This window comes from Archocentrus centrarchus, chromosome 12 (genome assembly GCF_007364275.1).
Source record: "Archocentrus centrarchus isolate MPI-CPG fArcCen1 chromosome 12, fArcCen1, whole genome shotgun sequence".
NCBI classification, from domain to species: domain Eukaryota; kingdom Metazoa; phylum Chordata; class Actinopteri; order Cichliformes; family Cichlidae; genus Archocentrus; species Archocentrus centrarchus.
Window position 1 is genome coordinate 20,793,252 of NC_044357.1, and position 22,892 is coordinate 20,816,143.

General features: G+C 40.9%; 1 pseudogene; it reads right to left on the reverse strand.

The window, feature by feature from the left end:
- Positions 1-729: 729 nt before the first annotated feature.
- LOC115789751 (erythrocyte band 7 integral membrane protein-like) lies at positions 730-20,953 on the reverse strand (annotated as a pseudogene).
- Between the last annotated feature and the right edge of the window lie 1,939 nt (positions 20,954-22,892).

Genomic DNA, 22,892 nt, shown 5'->3' on the forward strand with positions numbered 1-22,892 from the left:
TCTGAAGGAAACGTCACAAAGATATCAATGTGTTTGAGGCTTTTACAAGGCAGAAGCAGCTTCACATGAGCAAAAAGCAATAAACTGGAAAACAAACCATCACACGTTCTTTAGAGAACAGCTGATCAGTGATCAGCACAGTGTGGTCATGCTGGGTGTGCCTGCATACGTAGCCACATCCCTTTTTTCTTTGGTTTTCTCCCTAAAATAACAACTATTTACATCCTGAGATTATATGATTAAAAATCATAGGAAAGTGCGTGGAATGTGATATTAGTGTGTAAAATGAATAGACAGCATTAAGTTGAGGCCCTCCTAAGCACACAACAAAGCCAGACAGGGGCTGAACAAGGGCGTCACCGCTGCTGGCTCAAGCCAACCACTCAGCTGACCGAGCTCATGAAGCAAAGCACACGTTTAACTCCAGCTCAGATGAACACACGAAATATGCTAAATTTTAAAGGTTTACAATAAAATGTAAATCCTGAAAGAAGGCCTGCGGGCTAAAAGATGATACCTTAGTTTGTGTTACTTTTTTCTTTGATTATGAAGTAAAGGAAAAAAGCGATGTGAAAAAAAGCCGGCCACTTGTTTAACCCTCTGGGTTGTGTCAAATGTAATAATGGTGAGGCAATGAGGTTGATTACACAACCTAAATACATACTTATGTGTTCACTGACAAGCTGTGTGAGTATGTGCTTGCGAACCTTTTATTTTTTTTTGGACTCCTCATCCATTTACGAATTTATGCAAAATCTTCATTGGCAGTGGGAAAACGATGGTGGAGTTCTTCTCTGCAGCGATGGTGTTCAGGGTCTGAAGGTAGCACAGCTGCAGGGCTGACAGAGACTCTGCGATCACCAGGGAGGCCTCCTTCAGTGCCCGTGACGCGTTCATCTCCCCCTCCACTGCGATCACCTTAAGAGGAGAATCAGGAGGAAAGAGATGTGAATGAAAGAGTCCCCTGATCTCACAGCCCAGTGGAAGAAGCCTCCACACCCACAGTCACAACTATTCTTATTACAAAATCTTGCAGAATTTCTTTTTTCTGGGTTGCAATGGATTTCTTGTTTTATTTGAAAATCTCCTCTAAACTTAATTTTTAATCTCCAATAATCAGATGTTCAGTAGGAGCAATGTGTAAGCTTGCAAATTACATAAATCCCACAATGCTGACTTTTTCCTTATTTCATGAAGTTGAAGTGTACAAAAGCAAAAACAATCCATAAAGGCAAAAGAAGGAAACGAGAAACTGGAAGGCAAAAACCTGAACGCTGTTTGAATCCTTTCAAAATAGATCAGTGTTTCCCACACATTAGTAAATGGCTGCACAAACACATTTTTTCCAACTCATTTGAGCTTTTATTCATGTTTCCACTGTCAGAAAATCCTCTCAGTCTTATTTTGAAAGTTCAGTTACACAGCCCTTCCTCTCTCAGATGTTGCTGTTCTTGTGGTCCGTGATGACGTTTCCCTTAAAAACTTGTCTTTAGATAGAGATGGAGATGTAAAACCACCTCACCTTGGCTCAGGCCTCACAGGTGGCCTCAGCCTCAGCTGCTATGGCTCTCTGGAGCTGAAGGAGCAGCTTCACATCTTTGATCTCCACCTGCTCCACCTTGATTCCCCAGTCATCTGTAACACTGTCCAGAGTGGCCCGAGGAGGCAGACAGGCAACACACTGTCTGTGATACCACAGCTGTAAAGACTGTTCAGGACTGTTTCTGAAGCCTCTAATGACTGCATTTCACATTAATTAAAAAAAAAGTTTTTAAATGAATGAGAAGGTACAGCCCTCTTCTTTCAGATCCTATGTTTTGCATTTTTCAAAACTGTCCAGCAGATGGCGCTGACACAGGCAACATGTTTCATAGCTGCATGGCTAATTTTCATTTTATATGCCAAGTGATTTATGAAAAGGTGTCTTCAGATCAACTTTTACATGTTAGGAGACACAACCTGGATGAATATAATTAATATGGTGGTTTATTCTTGTTTTTATTCATGTAAGCCCCGAGAATAGAAAATAAAAAATGAACAGGGATAAAAAAAATAAAGGGTGTATAACTCATTTACACAGTAGTTTAAGATTTAAAATTTTATATTTGAAATGCTTTGAAATTGATATGTATGTGTGGAACGATCCAACTGATCCATCATCATCATCATCACCACCACCATCAAGTCAGAGGACTGCTGGTCTGATTGTTAAATTAGAGCATAATATTCACTTTGAGAGACACTCATTTTTCTCATGTCCTTAACTTTCAGGTTTGTCAGCACAACATTCACATGTCTTCGTGCACTTCGCTTTCTGTACTGGGGCACAGTCATGCTGGAATAGAAAAGGGCTTTTCCCATACTATTCCTACAAAGTTGGAAGCACAGAACTGTCCAAAATGTCTTGGTAAGCTGAAGCATTAATATTTCACTCCACTGGAACTAAGGGGCCTGGGCCAAAGCCAGAAAAACAATCCAATGGCATCGCTGAATTCAGTGATTAGAGGTGTGGCTTGATACGTTTGTCCACCTCCTGAAGCACCCCCTGATTACTGTCAAGCCTCCTCAGTGACTCTTGAATTAGAAATAAATATTTAATCGTTTACAGCAGCTCAGCATAAACTGGAAGTAAAAGTTTAATGGAAAAAATAAATAATTAAACTCAAAGGCACACTAAAAGCTGGACTCTTCATAGAAACACGGGATTAGCTAAGCTTTTCTCAGTTTACAGCAGTTTGTTAGTTTAACAGTAACACACAGTTCGGGTGACAGCTGCATTATGCACCTGGTAAACAAGGCTCAGAGCAAGATGGCATCTCAAAATACCTTAACAGTGAGCCAATAGAGACAGAAGGGCTTCACAGAAATGAGGAAATACCTTTAGCGTACACCAAATGTAACAAGTCAAATGTCCACGGGTCATACCAAACACAGGAGGTGAAAGCTCAAATGCATATTAGATAACCAAAACTGTGTACAAACTGGTAAATTTTTGGCCCACAATAAGAGCAGATCTAAAGGACTTTGTGCAATGCCTTCACAGTCAGACAGAATCGGTCAGATTCTTCCTCAGGGTGGTCTGGGCCAACAGCTGGATAGCAGCACTGACATAAGTGACATTAGCCACAGCTAGAGTTGGATTCTGGACCCAGTAGTAGACCACGCCGTCAACACACACTGTGACAGAGTGTCTGGTCAAAACCTGAGAGCAGAAGAGTGATTACATATGACATAACAGCCAGATATCATTAGGGTCATAGAAGAATTCTAAGAATTAATACTGATTTACTGGGTAGAGAGTGTATCGCTATTGGGCTAAGTAAAAAATATGCAGAATTATTTTGATGTCGTGTGAATTCCAGTGACAAAATATCTGCTTAATGTAACTGGAAGGGTGCGTGTCATACCTCTTGTGGTGGGATGTCGAAGGTGATGGTGCGCATGTCCACATTAATAAAGTTGTCGGTGCATGGCAAGATGAAGTACAAGCCTGTGGAATCACAAGAATGCAAATAGTTTCAACAAAGACTAACGCTACGGTAAACACAATAATGAGGAAGCTTCCTCACAAATGTTTGAAAAGACCAGGATGAATGAGATCCTGGCAGGAGGCCAAGTCAAGCTCTCGCTTTATGAGACTGCAGCTGTGCTGACAGCGAGGCAAAGCCGTGGATATTTGCAGCTTTCATTAGCCCGTTTCAAGTCACTATGATTGAATTAGTGCATCAAACAATACTAGTGAAATAGACATGTGCTAGGTGTGCAATCATTTAGCAAACATTAACACCACACCAGATAGAGAGTGGTTGGATGCCATTCCTGTCAGGATATTGTAAATTTAAATGGTGAGATCACAGACATGTGTTCAGGAGGGGCAATGAAGATAACAGCAGTCTCTCGTGCCGCTTCCACCGTGATATCTGCAGCAGTCTAAACCATCCCAGTCTCAGTCAGACAAGTTAAAAAGGTCCCAGTTGCTTTCATAGAGTCTGAAAAACATCTTGTGACACACGTAAGCATGTTCAGCGATAAACATCTCAGTTTTGGGCAGGATGTTGAGATTTTATAGCAAACTATCTCTGTGAACCTGTTTGAAACAAAAGACATGGAGAAGCTAATAGATGAAGAGGGAGCTGGGCTGGAAGGGACAAATCTAGAAAGCAAATGCTGAACTCAGCTTTGGCAGGGGCTGCTCCAGCGCTTCAAGAATGGGAGGTGTGCAGGCAGAGTGCTATTATTAACCCCATGCTGTCATAAACGGGGGCCCGGGACTCTCTGAGGAGTCACATTTCAGCTTTTTGAGAGGACACTGCTTGGTTTTTTTTAGATCTAGTAAAACAAGAAATCAAAGATAAAGAGACAGTGAGTTGAGAGATGTATGCAAATCATACCTCGTGGGAGTCTGTGGTTTTTACTTCTATCCTACTAACAAATGTGCTGCCTTTCAAAACAGAAGTCACTTCACTGATCGTAGGATGGATTAGGCATTCAGACAAATATGCAGTAGCGTTACAAAACAGAGGAACGACTCTTTAGAATGGGATCCCAAATTAACAGGGCCTGAGTAAACCTGCACTCATGCACATCTCTGCACAGGAATGTCTTTAATCTTGTAGTTACGATGACTACCAAAAACTAAAATTTCAATTTGTACCACTGACATGCCTTTTGTCATTCAACAGCAGGAAAAAATGTTTTGGTAAAGTACCACAGGGTTCCCCACCCCCATGCTTTTCTTGGATTCTTTCCATTAGTTTCATGGCTCTAGCAGCCGAAATGTTGGACTGTCAATCAGTGTCTCAATAACTACACTATGGACTGTCACAAAATAATAACAGAAATTTTTACACCCCCCCCGATGAGGAATCCTAAGAATTCACTGCAAGGATTGGCACCACATTTGGTTACCAGATGATGCATGGTAATGTTTCTGTGATCCCCCAAAATGAAGTTGGCATTCGCGACTTTGAGCTGAGTTGTTTAAAAAACATTAAAAGGATTTCCATGAAATTTGGTACACGCATTAATATGCCCCAGGAATCAACAACAATTGCTTCTGTGATTTCCTGACTCTTTTTTTTTTTTTTTTCATCTGATGCCATCATCGGAGTGCATAATACTTTGGTATATGCACAAAACGAATGACACCTCTAATCAGTGCTTTCTGCAAGTCAGCATGTTAACAACCACACTGCATGAAACTTGCATATATATTATGTGACTTTTAGTTAGTCTTTCACAGTGATAGAATTTAAGTTTTTGTAGTTAAAGTAAAACCAACCACACAAATGTATGCTCCCACTGCTGAAGGCAAAAGGTCATGTACTGTCAGGTACTGCAGGACACAACTCTGGTTCCTTTCCCTTTTTCACAAAGAAGCAGATGTTAGACTGTGCTAACAAGAACTCTCAGCCAAATTGTGACTTGGGTTTTTTTCTTTGGTTCATATGCCCAAACTGAAATTTACAAAGAGATGTCAGGACATCTGAAGGCTGATCTACACAGACACAGCTGAGCATTTTGGTATGAAAAACTTTTATCTATGAATTGAAGAAAAATAACATTTCAATAAAGAAACTGAAGATTTAGCTGACTATTAAAACAACCTGCTGGTGCAATGAGGAAAAAAAAAAAAAAAGAAATAAAAAATTACTTCTTACCTGGTCCTTTGGCTCCTCCTGACAAAAGGCGCCACAGGCGAAAATAATGGCTCACTGGTGCTCCTTCACAATCTGTATACAGAGAAAAACAACATTACCATCATGTATATGAGTAATTTGAGTCATATTTAAACAACCAATGAGTCTCCTCATAAAATAGGATGCATTTTTTCTGGATGAATGCCAAAAAATGTTTCCCCAGCTTTTTAAAAGCTTTAAAATGAAACAAATAACACTGCATTTTAAGTAGCTGATACACATCACCATACACATCCATATGGAGAAGGGCAGTGTAAGAATGAGGGTGAGTCCAACCAGCAGCCTGCCGCAAAAGCCAATGTCAGTGTTTGGGTTCTCCAAAGCATGCTTTCAGCAGGTTTGTACCATCCATAAGAATACATAAATGCATACGAATTTTGTATATTTGCCCATATCTGCATGTGTGTTCCTATAGATGCAGGATATCCTCTTGCTACAAACCTGGATTTCATCCTATCATGCATCAGATCAGCTTTTATCCATCTCATTTTGGCAAAACTGTTTGGTTAGTTAGGTTTAGTCTCATTTGCACATGTACTGTAACTGCTATTTGGCATTTGTTAAGCTACACACAGAAGTATTTACAGTGCTGTGAAAAAGTGTATTTGCCTCTTTCCCAGTTTCTTTTTTTTTGTTTTGTTTTTGCATATTTGACACACTTAAATGTTTCATATTTTGATGCAAAAAAGTATTTGCCTCCCTTGTTAAATCATGAATTAACTGCTATTAATCACACTTTTTGGAAACCTGACTAGCCACACCTAGGCCTGATTACTGCCAGACCTGTTCAAGAATCAATAAATCGCTTAAATAGAACCTGACTTTGTTGTTCTTATGTCTACTTTAGGCTCACAAAAAGAAAACACAAGTTAAATTTAATATGTTCACATTTGATGATTCTGATCTCTGAGTCCAAGGGGACATTTTATGCTCGATGTATAAGCCTCCCCTGTGCTTTGTATTTTGTAACAAAAGAATTCCTCACATATAGACTTTCACACAGGTGGGACAGGTGTGAGGTTGCAGTGACCTTTGACCACCAATATCTAATACTTTTTGAGTCCAAAGGAACTTTGACCCAACATTTATACTGCATTTCCAGTATTATACTGTTTGCTAATAAAGTATTAATGACACCACAAATGTGTTTGACTTAAAAATGTGCATTTAAAAATTAATAGTAAGGCTAAAATGAATAAGAAGTCCCAATGTTGGTGATTATATCTGATGTTAGAATGCAGTCAAATATTAAAAAAAAAAAAAAATTTACCACAGGCACTGAGCTCAGTGGTTGGAGCTCACATTTTTTTTTTAATAAAGATGGTCTGGTACACCAGTAGACCTTGAGTGACAATTCAACTGCAAATCAGCTTGAAAACATAATGTAGTGTTCCCCTCCTCATGACGGTCTAGGTTAGGGAAATCTTCAATCTTGACTTTTTATGGCTTCCCCACATACAAATAATGCAGTTGGAGTAAAACAGTCTACTCAGTGTGGCAGCTGGCAGCTAAATTCATCAGCAATTTAAACTAACCTGCTATTTATAGGCCACTGTCAAGGGCGTATTAACAGCTGAAAACAGCTTCCATTAATAACTCAGACTATGAAGGATTTTCAGTGAATTTATTGGACAGCAGTCAGAGATTTTGGTCCATATTGACATGATTGCATCAACAGAGTTGCTGCAGATTTGTCGGCTGCACATCAATGATGCGAATCTCCTGTTCCATCACGTCCCAAAGGTGCTCTGTTGGACTGAGATCTGGTGACGGTGGAGACCATTTGCAGTGAACTCACTGTCATTGTTTAAGAGACCACTTTGAGATTATTTGAAATTTGTGCTATCCTGCTGGAAGCAGCCATCAGAAGATGGTAGACTGTAGTTTGAAAGGGATGGCATTTAAACAATGCTTGAATGATGCAAAGTGGCCCAAAGGGTGGCAAGAAAATATCCCACACACTATTTCGCCACCAAAAACCTGAACTGTTGATACAAGGCAGGATGGATCTACGTTTTCATGTTGTTCACACCAAATTCTAAGCCTACCACCCAAATGTTGCAGTAGAAATCAACAGATCAGGCAGCATTTTTCCATTCTTCTACTATCCAATTTTGGTGAGCTTGTGTTGATTGCAGCCTCAGTGTGGTTTTCTGCTGCTGTAGCCCATGTGCTCCATGGTTTGATGTGTTGTGCCCTTCTGCATACCTTGGTTGTAACGAGGGGTTATCTGAGTTACTTTTGCTTTCCTATCAGCATTTGGGCCATTCTCCTCCGACTTCAGCATTAACAAGGTATTTTTGACCACTGGATATTTTCTCTTTTTCAGATCATTCTCTGTAAACCTTAGAGATGGTTGTGTGGGAAAATCCCAGCATATCAGCAATTTCTGAAACACTCAAATCCACCCACCTGGCACAACAGCCATGCCAAATACAAAGTGACTTATTTCCCCATTCTGATGCTCAGTCTAAAGTTCAGCAGGTCGTTTTTGTCTACATACCTAAATGCATTGGGTTGCAACCATGTGATTGGCTGTTTGGATAGTTGCATTAATGAGCAGTTGAACAGCATGTCCTCCATGTGATATGGTTTAAGTATTCCAGCATTTTGGCACTGTTCTTTCATTAAATAAGCCCATAACAGACTAGACCATGCATGCTGGTATATCTCAGTAGGTTGAAACAAGCCATATACCAAAAGGCAACTGCAGGGGCCCAGATTTGATTCTGCCCCCTTTCCTGCATGCCATTGTCCCCACTCTCTGTCCCTCCTTTCCTGTTTGCTCTACTGTCATGTCATCATAATAATAATAAGGGGCAAAATAAACCTTTAAAAAGACCATACAAGCTGGCCTACAAGTCAAATGACTGGACAAGATTTTATCCACAGAACACCCCTGATATAGTCTGTGAATGAGAATAATGCTTGTTATTTTTTAATGAATTTAATCCTGAATTTGGCAATCAAGTTTGCTTCCTTTCTTTTCTTACCTTTATTTTCATTTTAACACTGAAACACACACCAGTTCAATAGTGAAATGTTGAAAGAGGTGAAGGCATATTTTTCTTCTCTTTTGCTCTAAATCAGAGTGAATAATTATCAAACTGGACTGACTCAATTAAAAAAAAAAAAAAAAAAAAAAAAAGGTATTGTGAGGAATAAAAGAGTAAGCCCCTGTATTTTAAATCCCTTTACAGATCTCTACAGAACATGCACAAATGAAGATAAAGCCATCAGGATTAAATTTTACAATCAGTAATGAAATACAACATTGGAACAGATTTAAAGCATATAGACCATATGTAGTCACCAGTTGATGAATTGCCAGTGTTTTTTTTTTTTCCCCTTTTAATCAATCCATATTTGTAAGCCCCTTCTGTATTAACACCAATCATTTTAGTGACAGAGCTGTTTGCTGAGTTCAGGTGGTGGCATGTACAGAAAACCCAGGCAAAGTGCAATTATCCTGGGTAAAACGAAGGGGCAGTGGCTGTGCGTGTGTTGCAGTGGTCTAGAGCTCCACCTCACCTAATCCTCTTTTAATTAGGGTGAGAGAAAATGTGGAACCCCTCCTGGATTAGTCACAGCACATTGACAAAGCACCAAGCTGGGACCAATGTACAAGACTGGTGGCCAATGTGGCCAGTTAGGTACAGTGAAGACCCTCTCATGTGTGAAAAAAATACTGCTCCATCTCCCCGAGGCTACCTGAGGTTTGGCCTTCCTGCAGCTGAAACCAAAGTGCATTTGGTCTCTGGTGAACTGGGAGGATAAGTTACAGCATATGATTCGCTCATTTCCAATCCTTCCCCCATTTTCTCTCCCACTCGATAGGCTGTTCTATCTGCAGCCACACTTGCTCCCTATTATCCACCCTTTTTGCTAATCCTACAGGGTACTTTGTCCTCCTCGTTATCGTTCCTCATCCCTAACTATCTCTCTTCATGCTCTATCTGCCCGTTTCTCAGTCTCCCCTTTTCTTAGCCAATAATAGAGGTTCTGCCTCATGCTGATGGGGATTAAGGTGAACAAAAGAATCAATTAGGAGCGAAATAGTCCGCACAAGTATTTGAAATGTCTAGATAGGGCTGACATTGGCTAGTTTGATGTATCACAGTGTAAAGTAATGCGATTATTTATAGATTGCAGAGAGTCATGTCAGTATCCTGAAGATTGCATCCTAAATTAACGTAGGAGGTGTAAATACACATAAATCCACATTTAATGAAATGCAGGAAATATATTTAACCCATATAGTTTTAATGTTTAATGAATCCATGTCTTTTGTTGTGCTGTTTAGATAAAAATACTCAAACAGAGACACTTGTGTGGAAATATTAAATCTGCTACCAGTAACACTTCTGTTTTCTTCAAATAAACAAATAAATGAATGTAGACTACAGATGTTTGGTGAGTGATTTATTAAGTGACCACTAGGGGTCATTGAGGTGGTTCCACTAAGAGCCTCATTCATGGTGTCACTATCAGCAGACAGCCACACTGAGCAGTGAGTGAAGTAATAAGACAAATGTACTGAATGTGGATATGAATGGGCAGATGTACAACTAAGAAAAAAACAGCTGGCAAGTTTTTATAATACAAACCGAGGAGCCAAACACAGATTTGTTCAGCACAAATGGAAACGGACTGATGGCGGAGCACAGTTTGTTTGATGTACTGCACGGGGTAATTGCTCCAGGCCTTATTGTACAGAGGTTCCTCTCACTGATATATGGGTATTTACGTAGTTTATGTAGAAATGTGTAAGAAATAATACTGATAAACAACTGGAATTAGTTGCGGATTGATAACGTGACTAGACAGCAGTCATTATTTTTTCCATGAATAATGTCAGTGTCTGATCCATAAAGTATATCAACTTATTTCCAGCTGTTTATATTCCCACTGGGGCATCAGTTGTCAAGTTTTAATATTTGAATGCAGCAATGACAAACAGTGTCAACATCAACTCAGTACCACCAGAAAGTTTATGACCAAATAGAAATGAGTAAATAATGATTTTGATCAATTGGGGTGAAATGAGGACCAGGTATTGAGATAATCACGGTGGGGGTGGGGGGTGGATGATGATCATTCACTCATTGCAAAATGCTGAAATTTTATGTCTTATCCTGGCCTGTGATGGACTTTAGCCTTTAGCCCTGTGTCAGCTGGGATAGGCTCCAACTCTTCTGCATTTCGAAGCTGGATCAGCAGTTTTATCTTTCTCACAGTGAAACTGACCATATATTAATTTTCTAGTTAAAAAAAAAAGATGTTAAATTTCTTCATGCATAATTATGACTTTAGTACTTAATCATTACATCACCCATAACTACACAACGGATTGTGTTTGGAAAAACGTGAGTTTTAAATGATCCAGTTAGGATGAGTTACGTGAGGGAGGAGTTCCACAAAAATAACAGTTCCACAGTAAGACTATAGAACTGTTCCACCGTGTGTGTGTGTGTGTGTGTGTGTGTGTGTGTGTGTGTGTGTGTGTGTGTGTGTGTGTGTGTGTAACAGCAGTGTCTCCAGATATGACAATACGAGCATGTGACGCAGTTATGGTAAACTTTAGTCTATAAACTAAAGAGAAGAAGGATATAACCCTGTGAGATTTCTGTTTGCTTGTTTGTTTGTTTGTTTGCTTGTGTGTATATTTATCATCCCTGATGATAACACACTTTTCAGGGTTACAAAGGTAAGTTTTAAACCACTGTAGAGTTTTGCCATGGAAGCTAGAATGTCTAGAAACAAGAATGTTACTGTTGGAATATCTTTTGAAAATAGGACATCTTATGATGGAATTCAGCCAAAGTTGATTAAAGTGTGGCTACTGCATCTTTCATAAATTCAACAATATAAATGCATCCACAGGAGGACACAGAAACATATCAATGTGATAAAGTACTGAACCCCACGTTTGTTGTCACTGACTCCTAAAAAGTGGGCTGAGGTCCCCTGTTGGGCCGTGAAGCTGCTGCAGATCACCAACAATCAATACATTTTCCCAACCAACCAACCAACCAACCAACCAACCAACCAACCAACCAGTTAACCAAAATTCTTATATGGTTTTACATTTTTAAAATGACAGTTTTTTTTTAATTATACATTTTGAACTTTTATATGACCTAATCCTAGATAAATTAACTTATAAGATAACAAGCACTTACATGAATATTTGGTTTAACTCTACAGGCTAAAAAGCTTCAGCATTGGTTCCTAAAGCAAGTGACTTTTTTAAAGTGATTTTTCTATTGTAATCTTAAAGTGTTTTAATTTAGTTTAAAATGGCAATGAAATATTAACATTTTAAAAAGTACATTAACTGATGAAGTAAAACCATGGGGTTTAAAAATGAATTACTTACTCTTATTCTTCATTTTTCTGACCTACTTTTGATCCTAAACTCCTCTAATTTATCTATATATCTATATATATTCAAGCTGCCCTGTAAAAACAGTTAGCACATAGTAACAAGCAAACAGCCAAACAGTAATGGATGGAGGTAATTAAATTAACTGCTGAGCTACATTTTTTTTCTCATACTGTCAGGGAGGAAAAACTCATGATTGCCTCCTAAAGGTCACCTTGTTTCTTTTGTCCAAAAAGAAGGCAAAGACTGATGAAATGATGTGAGGCAAACTTGCAACATTCCCATTATCAGATTAAACCATCACAGAATCATATATTCTTGTCAGGACTTGGCAGACTAATGCGTGATGTAAACCTTTGACATTGAGCTTACACGTCTGTTGAGAGAAAAATACTCAGAGTATAATGTTCAATTTAGTAGCTTTTTAATGCACTCCAAAGAAGCACCACACAGTCAGTTTACGTGGACTAAAGAGGAATATTAAAACAGAGACGGACCAGACTGAAGTAGCGAATAGCACAGTGGACAAACTTCAGTGGACTTCACCTCTTCCTGCCTTAGACCCGGTAACACTGGGTGGCAGTGTATACCTCTAAACAAGCGAGATTTCACTTTCTGCTTCCAGCAGAGGAGCTCAGTTTGTGAAAGGCACTGAGGTTCAACCACTCTGAAGCTTAACTGAGGCAAAGACACTCCACAAAAGGCATTACCACAGGGTCTGAGTGTCTGTGAATTAATCTTCTTCCCCTGCCTGTTATTGGTTAAAAAAAAGACAGATTTTTGTCTGATTTCATGACATATTATAACTGAAGGGCTACAGTTAATGTTTATACAAGTATAATTTGTGAAGCTGTCATGGGTCATTTCAAATGTTTTCAATATTTTGTTTGCCTTTTGTCACCCCTTTTCCCTCTGAAAATGCACCACCTACTGTTTAATTGATCCTTTAATCTAAATAATGTTAAGAATCTTAAAACATCCACATTTCAGCATTATTTACATGTTATTTAATATTTCCCTTATTTATGTATTTATTTATTTTGTTTACTGGCAGCAGATTGGCATTAGCAGCAAACAGAAATGTGAACATTTTGTACAGACAGCACAGAAACTCATTTCCAATGCAGCCTAATCTCTCAAAGACTTGTAGTGAGCTCTTCCATATAAGCAGTGCATTATTCCCTGAGCCGGAGGGGATTTATCAACTCTGCATGAAAGAGCAAGTAGGGTCAATTATAAAATCACACTATATGTTTTTTCCTCTTAGTTTCTACCTCTCTCTCTTTTTTTCTTCATCTGATCATATTTCAAAAGAATCAAATGCAATATGAAAAAAAAAATCTATTTACTTTTGTATATGTAATACCAGATTATCTTAGAAAAGTCTACAACAACTGCGAATAAGCCTCGAACATACAAATTTTACTCCAAAAGTTGACAGCGAAGATAGAGGTCATGGGGGTCATGGTGAAGATAAGCTGAGAACTTGTAAATCCTGTCAATCTGTTTTCAAATTACTGCAGTAACAGCATGCGAGGTGTTGTTTCCGTGTATTATGGTAATGTAATAGTTGAGGCAGGCCTTGGTCTGCAGCTCCTGTTTGTTCGCAGGTACTGCGCTCGCTGCGTTTGGCATTCTGCTCCACTTCTCCCACTGAAATGAGTTCTCTCTCTCTCCCTCTAAACTTACAGAGGATGCGGCGCCCACACAGCTGTTCTCCCCTGAGCTGGCGTACATAAAACATAAAAGGCGAGCCTATATGAAAAATGCACAGAGCGCTGGAATATAATGTGCTTGATACCCTGCTGCTGTCGGGCAGGAGAGAGATAAAGAGAGAGGCCTGCCCTGGATAGATTCCTTTTCTGCAGAATTCGTTTGACTGCAGGCTTGGATGGATGCCTGTGCAAACATTTTACTCACCACGCTCAATCCATGGATCACATTACAAAGATTGATTGTTCACTTGCCTCTCACCCTCCACTGTTTCATTGGACAATGTGAAATCAAATGGGATTTTTTTTTTTTTTTGAAAGAGGAGTATCTGAGGGGTAGAGTTGTTATGCACAGAATAAGTGCTTCTCAAGGAGATGTGAACGGGTGTGTGTATTTTTTTGAGCAAATTCCTCCCATTGTTCTTGTGTATTCCAGATGAATTGAAATGCTGAGTGCCAGACAGCGAAAACAAATCAAAATGATTGTTCGGGTTGAAAGAGTGGCACATGGCACCTTGTTTCTCTTCCTCATGTCGCCATGCAAATTAGCCGAGCTGCCGTGTGAACTTGTAAAGCAATTAATTTGTAACACACAGGTGCCTCGCTACCTACTGCTGCGTAATTGCAAAGTTCACAAAAAAAGTGAAATTATAAAAAGGGGAACACTTGAATTGTACACACTCTCTTTGGAGAATTTGTAGTCCAATTAAAGCTTGGTGCACAGACACTGCATCCACGTGGTCGTGCCAAACCATAATCATCATTTCAAGCAATTGCCAAATATTGACTCAGTTGTTTTTGGGGCCTCTGGGTACTGCATCAAGGAGCCTAACTAAGAAAACAATTGCCCAGGAGGCAGGGAGCAAGGAGTGGAAACTCATAACAATATAATCTGAAAATGCCTCTGGTCCCTCGATGCACTACAGAGAACCAGATCGAAACAGACATTACTCTCAGTTCAAGGTGACCCACAGCTTTTACCCCAGTCTTTTCCAACCAACTACACCAGCCAAAACGAATCAGATATAAAACATGTAATTCAGTGCAGCAGGCAGACGTGCTCCCCTAGTGTTTTAATCAATAAAAAAGTCAAAGTAGGTAAAAATGAGCACAGACACAGTGGAAGATTCTAGTGTTGGTGTGTCAAAACTGCTCAAGTGAAAGTAAACAGCGGCAAGCAGGCGGTCTGACCCCAGGGATGAAAGGTCAGGATGCAGGACACTGGTCTCTCTCCTCAGCTAACCTGCTTTCAAAATAACCAAACTGATCCAGTGCTACAGCAGATTAGCCCCCCTCTGCTGCATCTTGTCCTCTCCTGCCAACACATCCGCACTCTCTTTTCCATTTCCCCTAGGTGTCTTCCTCCTATCATCATTTTCCTACCCTCCCTCCTCTCTCTCTCGCCCCCTCACATCGTTAGCATTTAGATAGTTGAGAGCAGAGGAGCTTGGGTAATAGGCTTTTCCCTTCCCTCCATCCCTCTTTCTCCTCTTGCTCAAATCAGCTGAAGTAAGAGGGATTAAATCAAAAGAACAACAATGATGATGAGAGCAACTGTGAGAGAGAGAAAGGGAGAATCAGGGGATGGTGGGGGTGGCGGAGCATAATGCTTGATCGGCTGTGAGCTCATTAACCCAGGCCCTGACAGAACTGATGTTAGAGGTGATTGGAGATTATCACATTTAGGAGATACTTCATCCCCTTATCTCATTTGGCTCCGCCCCCCCCCCCCGCGCGCTCCTGCTCACCCTTCTTTTGCTGTGGCCACTGTGGCTCTCTTTCTCTCAATTTCATCCAGGTCAGCTGTCCCTGGTTTGATTCTCCTGGGTCCTGGGAGTGGGGAGGGGGGCTCGCAGATACCATCGACACCGGTTCCTGTGTCTGCTTGATCTCCTAATTCTGCTTCATTTAAACTTCATCAACTGTTCCACTGGACCGGAAGCGGAGAAGAATGGAAACAGGTTGCGTGGAAACAGCTTTCTCTCCCCAGCTCCTCTTTTGTTGTTCGATCTGATATGATATCCCCAAAGCTGCTGCAGCAACCCCTACACACACACACACACACACACACACACACACACACACACACACACACACACACACACACACACACACACACACACACACACACACACACACTCTTCACCTCGCCTTGTGAAAGGCACATTTTGCACTGCAAAAAATGTCCAGGACTGTTAAGTACATACTTCTTGTTAATAAAGTCTTAAAAGTTAAAAGGATTGATTTTTATTATTGTTAGCATTGTATTATGTCTTATGAAGCCTTATCTAGCCTGAGATGTACTCTGAGCTTGTAATGGGGTCTTTCTCTTTAATGGGCTAATGGCATCTTTTCTTTTCTAAAGAAAAGATGCCATTAGTTCTGTTATCTCATGCCCCTTAGGTTATCTGGAGATTCAAAATGGGCCACAGGTGCATATGATTATCTGTCTCAGCTGGGGTACTCTCCAAACTCATGCAACCACAGTTGGTTATAGTGGTTAGCAAAACTGATGGATGGATAGTTGATTATGGGAACTGTATATAGTATTGTCTGAGACTGAGTCTCATTCTCATTAGTGTGTCCATCACTGATAGTTATGATTCAGTCCTTCTCAACAAGCTTATTTCTTGGATGGTAAATGAAAACAAGTAACACATCTAAGAAAACTGTGCATGAATACAGAAGGTCAGATAAGTCAAATTTAAACTACGTATCAGTCTGTGCACTAAAATATATATATTAAAACATATGGTTTTGGTAATAATTTCACTCTCATCTCATCCCATCCCAATGTGTCATTCAACACACTCTCATTTCTGTGGCATCAAATACAACAATTTTGTCAGAAGTCACTGGTGTCACACAGATATGAGGTCCTTTGGCATTACTGGACACAAAAGGGACCTAACTTTTTTATTCCTGGATATTAGGGTTGGACATTGGATTGGTGGGGGTTAGGTGGGGTTTATATATATATATATATATATATATATATATATATATATATATATATATATATATATATCTATCTATATATATATATATATATATCTCTCTCTCTCTCTCTCTCCTCGCGTGTGTGTGTGTGTTTTTGCTACAACCCCATCCATAAACTCAGACACACACACATACAAATTGGGAAAAGTTCCTAATCCTGCTGGCCCTGAACGCTGTGCATTCCCCTCCCTCCTCCCTTCACACTGGGAAATTTAGCATGCCCCCTCGGCTGAGGCAGAAAATGAGATTACTGTATTTAAATGACTATGGTAATGGTGAGCATGCTGCCGGGCCCCCGTAGGATAAGGGATTTATACCGTGCTCATTGTTAGCAGTTTTGCAAAGTGCCATCGTCCTGCTCCAGCTCACAATGGGAATGTCATTTAAAAGACATTTCTCTTTCTTACTTGCTCCCCCCCCCCCTTTGCTTCTTTTCATGCCCCGCTGTTCCCCCATCAGCCCTGTGTAGCAGTCCCCAGGAGGGCCGGTCTCTGAGCATGTGTGTGCGCGCGTCAATGTTCTCGACCCACCAGTCCAGACATAAGGTGAATATTCTTCATTCAAAGATGGACTAGAGTGATTGGACACGGTCAGTCTGTTTTGGAAGACATAATCCAATCTATGTTTGTAATGAAGTGCACTCTCTAAGGACACATAGCATGTGTATGCTGTAGACACAGAGACCAGGTGGCCAATAGGTCAAGTGCCTCATGTACCTGCGCAACTTTCAAAAGTGAGGATTTATTCTGTTTCCTGAGGACGGAGGAGTCTGGTGTAAAAACTCAGTTCAGTGTGATGAACAGGGCTGACTGATACACTTTTAACCAAACTGTAATGGATGCAAACTGCAAAACTTCAGGAACAAAATAGATGATTTGCAAATAATGAAACAGTTTTATTTACCAAAATTTGACATTTATCGATTCTGTAATTTGCCCAGTGTTGATGTGCAGCCACTGTTACCATTACTTATAAATGTTTAGTCTCAAACGTTGCAATTATACAACCAGTAAGCACAAAATTTTTGGGTTTATTTAGGATAATCAGCAACTAACTGATCAAGAAAAATAATGATTATAGTCACACACTTCTATACCAGCTATAATTACTGAAATGCTCTCAGTTTAGTGTCACGAAAGTCTTTGGATTTTTTTCAAACAACAAAACAATTTAGGAATTTGTGGTGAGCTCTAGTTTCAAAATGTTACACTAAGGCTGTCAAACAGATAGCCAAGGTGGCAGAACCAGCTCCCTCAAAGGGTGCAGTCTCGCCCACCGGGTGGCTCTGCAAAGATTGCAAAGAAAATTGCAAAGAAAGGCGACATAATGTTTTCACTTCATTTTTCATCTGAAAGCATTGAGTTGCAAATTGTTATGTTATTGTTAATTTCATCTGAGATCTGATTTATTGTTTCAGAGTTTCAGAGTCGGAGCTGCTGATGAGTTCCTTTACTGACAGTGGACTGACTTAATGTGGAGAAACAGTTTTTTTTTTTTTTAAACTGGCCATTATTCAAACTCACAGATGATTTAAAATAAAAATAATAAACTCTGCATTTAAAGCACTAACTTTACAACTACATGCAGAATTAAACTGAAAAATAAACAATGCACTGATGAGAGTGTAAAGTCATAGAGGCGTCTGAAATTGTGTTAACTTTGGCTTAAGCTGTCCTAAAGAAGGATGAGATTTTTAAAGGCTATAATAACATTATCATTCCTTCTTTATTTTGCATTTTTCATCCATGTCTATCATGTATTACAACATATTTTTCACTTTAGAGGATTTACAGCTAGTAAAACTATGATCCAATATCACAGGGACACTCGAAGAACAACACGGCTTACTGAAAGGATAAACATGTTATCAGGTTTGATAGGTGCCTTGCTTGAGTAGATCTTTGGTGACCTTGTGTTATGGTCAGTGGTTGATTGTGTGGATTCATGTCAAACAGCTGCCATTGTGAACACTGAGGCCATGTCCTTTCTGAGAACTTCAGGGGTTTTATTTGGTTAAATCACAGGCGGGCTGGGGGAGAGCATTTGCACTACAATCTTGGCCGTGGCCTTGTTCCATATCAGTGATCACTGAGGACAGGCCGCTGATCCAAGCTAATTGTGGAAATTATCCATGTGCTCCTTATGGAGTAACAGTGAGGGCTCTAACAAGAAAGGGGGGGGCTATCCGTAAAGAAAAAAGATGAGAGTAACACAGACACAGAGGAGGACACTGGAGAGAGGGCTGCACAGAGATGGAGTAAAGGAAAGAAAGAGGAATGTGCTCATAGGAACCAAAGGACGCCGACTGTGAGCTGTGATGTTGCTCTGCGTCACAGAGCACTTCATCTTAGGTGGGTTTTTCTCCAGGTCCCCTCCACTTCCATCCGGCCCCCCTGCCACCAACCATCCCCATCCCTTGTCCCTCTCTGCCTCCAGGGCTCCCTGCTGCACGCCTGATCTATTGGTTCTCGGCAGCGTGTGGAGTGATAAATCATGGGAATGGAGGCCGGCGATGATTAGGTTGCGGGGTGCAGAGATGGAGGGAGAAGAGAAAAGAGAGGACGGATGGATTGGAGGCAGAGGAGGAGGAGGAGGAGGGGTGAAGGTGGGCCCAGCAGCCTCGTGTACAGCAGACAGGTTACTGATGGTGTTTGTTTCTCCCAGGCCTGTACCTGTGCAGGGGGGCAGATTCTCCTGGGTGTTACATAAAGGAGCTATGGGTCTGCCGGGGCCCCGACGCAGCTTCAAGAACACATAAACTGAGCTGGAATTACCCAGGCGATGAGATATATATGGGCACAGTAGCATTGCTTATTCTGGCCAAGACCATTATATCAGCCCTGCTGCTGAGACGAAGAGGAGAAAGAAGAGGAGGAGGAGGCGGCAGAAGCGGCGAGGGATTGAGATGAGCCCTTGGGAGCAGAAAATGTAGATTAATACTGTTGCATATTTTAGCACAATTAAAACTTCATTTGTCTAAATGTGTGGACTTTAGCCTCATTTAAGCCTTGGTGGCTTGGTAGTTTTTTTTTTAAAGGGAGAAATTAAGACATTGACCAGAAAACATTTGCAGCTCATCATCAGAAATAAAACAACTTTTTTTTTTTTTTTTGTACTGTGACATTTTAAAAATGGATACTTACACCTTATTTTGCCCAACTCCAGGAAACTGAGCTTCCTGTCAATTATCGATACCCCCTCCAAATCTGATTATATAAACACTGAGAGGAATGTCGATGAGATTTGCCTGGAACTTGAGCAAAACTTGAGTTTATTGCCTCATTGACAGAGATTTGCCAGTCAAGCACCCTTTAGCCTGTCACCTTTTCCCAGGTAACAAATCCCCCTCATGCCGCCATGTCTCAGGGAGAGGAGTCGAAAAACACAAACACGAGCAGGGATAATAATGAACAAGCTTTTTGTGTGTGTGTGTGTGTGCATGTGTGTACGAGAGACTGGGAGCGGGATGTGCCACAACAAGCCCCCCTCAAATTGTACAACCCGATTTTACTGCTCGCCCATTTAATGGCTGTTCTCTGTTACTGTATGTTTCATCAGCGGCGCAGGGTGGCAGGTGGGAGGGATCCTGCCTTTGGAGGAGCGGAGAGGGGCTTTGTTTGCTTTAGTTTACACGCTCGCTCGTTGTTTGTTGCATGTTGGTGCGCCAGCTCTGTGCCGTCAGCCTCGCTATCATCACGTCTGACAGCTCCGCGGCCATGTTTTGAAGGGAGAGGAGGAATTAAAAGATAGGGATGGGTGGGAAAAAGGAAGAAAGGATCCAGGTGTTGTGGTTTAACCTCACCTGCCAAGATCTTACAAACTGTTTTTCTTTCTGGATCGCTGGTTTGAGGTTCAGACTGAGGGTACAGAAGGCACTTTCAGAGCTAATGTGGGTGATTCTCTTCTTTTTCTTGGGTGCATGAGGAGAGGAGGGGAGGGGGCTCGGGATTACAGAGATGATCCTGCCATTCATCCTAGCTCTAAACAGAGCCCCGTCTTCCCTCCCCAAACCCTGCTAATTCCCTTTTGATGAGGCGTGCTAAATAAATCCTATTTCCACGCCTTTATTCCCCACCGACTCCTGGAGCGTAGATCAGGGACGCAGATTTTAGGGGCTTCTGCCGCCGTTTGGGACCCACAATGGAGCCCGTCTGCATGGCAGCCCACTTCGTCCAGTCAGCCTCATTATGATTTCACCCCAACACATGCCCAGTGGCCCACAAACACACACACACAGACACAGGCAGACTGACACATTTACACATATAGTTCCACAGAAATACGCCATGATGGCTTTGTGCAATTGCTAGGACAAATGCTGGACATCATGTCATGTACTTCAAATTTGTTGTTGGAGTGTAAAAAGATACTCCAGGTGACTCTGTGTATGTGTGTATGTGTGTGTGTGTTTGTGTGTGTGTGTGTAGGTGCGTGTGTGTACTGTACATCTCCCTCCTGTCCTGTCGGCCCTTCCACTCTCACATGCTGAGCCCCTGCGCTCGGCTATGACGCTAACAAGCTCCTCCGTCTCTCCGGCTCTGTCTACACCAGGGCCCTGTTATTAATGGGGACCAGCTGGGAGTGGTGAAGGTACATGCACAGCCAGACAAAGCCCCATATATAATCATAAAGTCATAACAAACGACCTGATGTAAATGAGGATGGGGGTGTTCTGAGAAAGGCTCAGTTTGGAGAGAATAGGGCCACGGAAGCTGGGGTGCAGTAAATGAAGAGCGGAGGGCGTCATCTTCCATCAAAATGACCAGTGCCCTCTTGGCTTACTGGCAAAGACCAGCCTACCTGACCTTTGACCTCACCCTGGACATGGCAGGAGGTCAAGCCTTAAGAGACAGCGTCAAGTACCTCTCGGACGGCTCATTTCTCTGCTGATGGGGCAGTTAGCTTGAGAAGAATGCTGCCTCCGTACGTGTCAAGGCAAACAAAAGACAGCTTCCCAGACTCTCTACTGATAGCTTGGCCTCTTAGACATATAGCACCACTACAGTGCACACTTTACTGGCTTGTAGAGTCATGGAGAATTTTCTTATTTTGAGGTGAAGTGATGATTACTATGTTATGTTACAGGCGGTGAGAATCCTAGCCTGCTCATTTGCAGTGTGCCTCTGCACTGGTGAGGCTTACGCAGACACATGCTTCCAATTAGCCGGGCTTCTTCATGTAAATGCTTCATAAATTATCCTCCCTGCCCCGGGATTAGGTGCTCATAAAGAGAGTTAGCATCTCAATAAACAGCGCAGGTTGTGTATGGAGAGCAAATTAGTGGGACGGAAGAAGGGTAAAGAAAGACGTATGAACTGGCACTGGGTGAGGTTAAACTATGAACTATTCAAACTGTACCAAATTGCAAGTGACTGTGGTCTATCAGGGCAATTTAAAAGTTGACATGGTATCTCCTGACATGCAGCCTCTTCATACTTTTGTTTTAGGGGTTGTACAGTGACCTTCTGGTCAGAGATACTGACTTAGAAAAATGACAAACCACAGTATAGATGATATACGTTCTTAGTGTGGATCACTGTTTAAAAAAATAATGAATTTTTGTTATTACTGTGGCCAACCAGGGGGCGCGGCCCACACTTTGGGAACCGCTGGTGTAAATAAAGAAATCAATTTTACTGATGTTACATTATAGGAGTACCAGTGTCCCCAAATATGCACACCATGTAAGATGATATGTGTGTATCTAACATGATGATTCACCTAAATAAACAGCACATATGTTATTATTCTGCTACATATATGAGCTATTTTTGGACTGAAAATTTGATAAGTTCTTGTTTAATGATGCAAATTATTCAAATTTAACCTTAGTATATTAGCATATCTATATAAAAGACTGACACAGCTTCCAGGTCTGAAAGCAAATCCAATGCAGCCTTAAAACTGCAGTCTTTCTAATAAGCAATAACAATAGACAACAATAGCATCTATTTTATATCCATAATGCTTAAATATTATATTCTTATCCATATAACATATTATAATGTTTTCATGTTGACTAGCAACCACCTAAAAATGGCATTCATATAGCAGAGCAGGGTAGGAGCATGGGCCTGTACTAGTATATAAAACACT